Genomic DNA, 5007 nt, shown 5'->3' with positions numbered 1-5007 from the left:
TTTCATGTGTCTGTTGGCCATATGGATTTCCTTTCTTGAAACATGCCTGTTCAAGTTCTACGCCCATTTCTTAACTATATATTTTTTATTGTTGAGCTCTTTGTCGATTGTAGATACTAATCTTTTATCAGTTTCTTGTTTGCAGACAGTTATCTCCCATTCATTCTGTTGTCTCCTCACTTTGCTGAGTGTTTCTTTTGCAGCGTAGAAGCTTCTCAGTTTGATGGAATCACGTTTCTCTGTTTCTGTTTCTGCTGCTTTTGCTTGTGCTTCTGCTGTCTTTTCCCAGAAATCTTTGCCTATGCCAGTGTCTTTCATGTTTCCCCAGTGTTCTCTAGTAATTTGATGAGATTGGGTTTTAGATTTTGTTCCTTGAACTATTTTCAGTTGGTTTTTCTATAAGGTGTAAGGCATGGGTCTTCTTTCATAGTTCTGCATATGGAGGTCCAGTTTACTCAGGAACATTTTTGAAGAAACTGTCCTTTGCACCTGAGATTAATCTTTAGCGCCTTCTTCCAAGATAAATTGATTGTAGATGCGTGGATTGATTTCTGGAGTTCCTTTTTTGTTCCATTGTTCTATATGTCAATATTTTTACTAAACCAGTTGTTTTGATTGTAACTGCCCTGTTCTGTGTTTTGCAGTCTGTTTTTGCGATGCTTCGAGTTTTGTTTATGTTGTATAAGATTGCTTTCACTATTCAGATGTTCTGTGTTTTCATAAGAATTTTAGCATTGTTTTCTCTCCATCTGGGCAAAATGTTATTTGACCTTTGATTGTGATCCCATTGTGTCTGTAAATTGCTTATAGTAGAATGGAAATTTTCATTATGTCGATTGTGCCAATGAATGACCATGGAAGATATTTCTGTTTTGAGTGTCTTCTTCCATTTCTTTAATATTTATTAATTTTCATTGTAGACATTTTCATGGATATGAAACTGGATGCAGTTGAAGTTCATCTGCTGGGTAATCTTCCATTTCTGGGGACTGCTCGACTTCCTGCTAAACACAGCTGGGACTTCTTCCTGGAGAGGAGCAACTGGTGAGCAGATGTGACCACCTCATGTACGTGGCAGCCTTGGAGCCCAAGGGAAAGAGTAGGGAAGGGATACCAGGTTCCCTGCGGCTGGGTGGGCCATGTGGACAGTGAAGTTGACTTTCATCACGTGACAGGGAGGGTCAAATGGAGTAGCCCCAGAGGTTGGGGTAAAAGAAATGTGGGGGCCAACGGGGTAGAGGAGAGTTAGGTATAATGAGGATGAGGGCACTTGGATGTTGGGGAATGTGTTCCCCCAAGTTTTGCAGTGAATCAGGTGTCAAAGAATGTGGTAAGAGGGGGAATATTGGGGCATCCAGGCAATGAGAGGGAGACCTGGGAGGAGAAGTGTGTGCTGTTGCCTCAGAGTACAAAACACCAAAAGTCTGTTTTTGAGGGATATGGAAATAAAAGTTTGGGTTTTAGAATTCATGGTTAAGGATGACAAGATTGCAAGGAATCTCTGCTGGGGGGGCTGATAAGGGTAAATGCCACAGAAGAACTTGGGACATGCAAGGCACTTGGGAGTTGGGAGCTGAAATGAGGTAATTTCTTTTTGTCATCATCTTTTGATAGATAGGGAAAATGGAAGGATTATATAGAGGAAGTCAGGTGACTTTCAACAGAATTGTAACATGAAGCAGGTGTTAGGTCAACTTATAAGAACTAGTGGAGTATCAGAGTGTTAGACCTGGGAGAGGGTCTGGGGAGCAACCTTAGGAAAAGTGAGGGAAGGGAAATGGGTGGACTGGTAGAGGGAACTTTCAGAAGGGATGGGGAATGGATGCTGAGTTAATCAGGAAATTCAGATAACATCTGCAGAATACCAAGAGATGGAAAAGATGTTATCTGAAAGAAAACTGGGTTGTTAAGGGACTAGGGAACATGAAGACCTTGTCTTAGGCTGGGAATGAAGTTTGTGGCTTGTAGTCCACTTGTAGACGTCAGAATTCGGGCAGAGGACTCTCTCTTGATAAACGTGTGCTTTTTGGCTTTTGAATGTGTCTGTTATTCGCTCACATTCGTTCTTGTTATTTATCTAATACTGAATGCTTCTTGAACATCCTTGAGAAAGTTTGTGGAAAGAGGATGTTTGTCGTGATGGGTGTTTTTCATATCTTTCTAGGCAGCTCTGCGTGAAAGCTCCTGCTTTCATGATGTTTTTGTTCTTATTATTTTGGGGTGCTAGGGATGGCTTGAGTCGTAAAGGATTTAAACAGAAAGAATATGGTATGAGCTCTTGGAATAGCTTCCCAATTTGTTGGAATTCAAACTTAGTGATACTTCCTATTCTACAACTGCTTTTTTTTTTTTGCCAGCTCAGATATTGCCAGTTGCTTTTAGAGTCCCTAAACTGTGTCTCTGTGTCAGACTGTGACATTTATTAGGAAGGCACATTCTTCCTTAAGTGTTACTTAAATGATGTGTCATTCTTTACAATGCAGTGTTATTTGGTACTTTTGAGTAATATATGTTCAGAATTATATAGCTTACTCTTTTTTTAAATATTTATTTTATTTATTTGAAAGAATTACAGAGAGAGGTAGAGACAGAGAGAGGTCTTGCATCTGCTAGTTCACTCCACAGATGGCTGCAACGGCCGGAGCTGGGCCAATCTGAAGCCAGGAGCCAGGAGCTTCTTCCAGATCTCCCACATGCATGCAGGGGCCAAAGGAGTTGGGCCATCTTCTACTGCTTTCCCAGGCCATAGCAGAGAGCTGGATTGGAAGAGGAGCAGCTGGGACTAGAAGCAGTGCACATATGGAATGCCAGTGCTTTAGGCCATGACTTTAACCTGCTGCGCCGGCCTCTGTAGCTTACTCTTACTTTTAGAGTATTTCTACAGAAACATTTTCATACTTATATTTTCATAAAAGTCCTAGAATTTTCCACATACACAATGTTACTAATGTGCACAGTGTGTCTCGTTTTCTCTGTAGTGTGAGTACTTTTTTTTCTATAAGTTTCCATTAAACATTGATATTGTGTCCAATGGATGCGTGTATATGTTTAGGGTCAAAAAATTCTTCAATATAATTTATAGACTGATTTAAAAATAAACCACATTCCCTTTTCTCTGCTCTCCTTCTAACACTGACTCTCCCAGAGTCCCCTTCCATCCTTCCCTCCTTCTTTCTTTCCTCATTTCCTTCCTTTTCCTTCCTTCCAGTTTCAGATAATATATTTTATATTTATATTACAGTAATAAGGCTAATAAGAAGTTTAAGAAGTAAGAACAGGTGTGCCGGTGCTGTGGTATCCCACAGGGGAGTCAGTTCAAGTCCTGTCTACTCCATCTCTCATCCAGCTCCATGCCAATGTGTGTCCTGTGGCCAGTGAGGAGTGCGCCTGTGCCTGGCGCTTTGACCCAGAAGTGCACCCGCAGGCGCCGCCACTTCTGCCCTCGATGCACTGGTGGGAGTCAGCGCCGTGTCCGCTCCTGCCCAGAGCCTTGAGGAGCCGCCTTCAACGCTGGTGGCTGAACCTGAGGAGACCCAGGGCCCTGCAGACTCAGGCTGGGATCAGGTGAGGCTACAGCCGGAGGCGGCCGCATCAGTTTCCTTGGGCTTCTGGAAACTTCCAGGCGTGGTCCTCTGCTTCGACCCCTACCTGAAGACTACACTTTGGGACTCAGTTCCTGTTCCTGAGGAACAGAAACGCTCTTTGTGTGGGGAGTTTGGCGCGGTGGCCTTCCTGTGATGGGGTAGTCATGGCCTGGGGTGCAGAGCGGGGGGAGGGGTGTGTGTAGGGTGTAGCTGGGATAGAAGGTGGAGGAGAGGAGAGGGTCAAAGGGGAGGCAGGAAGAGAGAGGAAGTGGGGAGAATGAAAGTGGAGAGGCGAGGGAGGGAGGGGGAGAAACACATGTGGGGGAGAGGAAAGGAAGGGGAGAGTGACAGGAGTCCCAGGGCTTGTGTGTGGGAGGGGGATTGCGAGAAGAAGAACTTTCCCCAGAGCTCTGGGTCCATTTGGGGGGTTTTCTGTGCCTGGCCAGAAGTAGCCTTGGCTAGCTGCATCTGTCGAAGAGGCTTTGACTGACAGCCTCTCTGCTCCGGGTTGTTCAGCAGCGTAAGGTGTGTGTGCAGGAACACGGGGACACGGGGCACTCGAATTAATTGGCACGTAATCCGGTGAATTTTCACAGACTGCACACACAGAGGAGAAAGCAGAAGCTTAGAGAAATGCCAAGAATCCCTCAGTGCCCTGTTCCAGCCTGCCCCAAGATTCTGACACCTCACAGTAAGTACTAGATATTTTATTCTATTTAAAGAATGGTTTGCAAAGCAGAGTTCTAGATGAGGCGGGGCAGGAGAGATCTTCAGGGTATGGGTTCACGCTGCAGGTGGCTACAATGGCTGGTGGTGGGCCATGCCGAAGCTAAAGCCATGTACTTTATCTAGTACTCCAGTGTGGGTTCAGGAACCGACGTCCTCGGGCAACTTGAGTTTGTGTAACACACTACCTGTATATGTAAAGTGCTTACCCGTTTTATCACCATTTATTTGCTAAATACCAATATCATGTATAAGACTGTGAGTTTGTCCAGGGCAGGACTTTGTCTCTCTGCTTTCATTCCTGTAGTCCCTGGTACACAGTTGGAATTCAGCTTATGCAGAACTAACAATGCACTCACTGTTGGATCTTGGGACAGGAACTGTTGGTTATAGAAAGGTCTGTTTACAGCAATAACGGTAGGAGGGACAAGAAGGGATGTTTAAGAGAATCAGCATTAATGAAGCACTTTCAGTGGTCAGGCTTCTTAATGTACCATTGTCTCATTTCTAAATAACAACACAAAGAGGGGAAGCAAGAGTTTTATTTAATTATACCACATTGTCCTGTCTAATCCTCTTCAAAACTCTGTGAGAAAGGCACCACTGATACCCTTTTAAATATGAGTTATAGGAAGTGGGAACCAGCCCTAGGCCATATATTGAGATCAGTGAAGTTCCAGTTTAAATCCTGCTGTGC

The 5007-nt window shown here is 44.2% G+C and overlaps 1 long non-coding RNA gene across 1 annotated transcript; it reads left to right on the top strand.

Moving 5' to 3' along the window:
- The first annotated feature begins 930 nt into the window (after positions 1-930).
- On the top strand, positions 931-4288 carry LOC127490200 (uncharacterized). Its single transcript, XR_016226378.1, has 3 exons — positions 931-1044; positions 3347-3564; positions 4181-4288. It is a non-coding gene; the product is annotated as an uncharacterized LOC127490200 (long non-coding RNA).
- The last annotated feature ends 719 nt before the right edge of the window (positions 4289-5007 follow it).

The sequence above is a fragment of the Oryctolagus cuniculus genome, chromosome 19 (assembly GCF_051225735.1).
Source record: "Oryctolagus cuniculus isolate XC-2025 breed Fujian yellow rabbit chromosome 19, ASM5122573v1, whole genome shotgun sequence".
Lineage (NCBI taxonomy): Eukaryota > Metazoa > Chordata > Mammalia > Lagomorpha > Leporidae > Oryctolagus > Oryctolagus cuniculus.
This window is presented reverse-complemented; position numbering and strand designations above follow the sequence as displayed.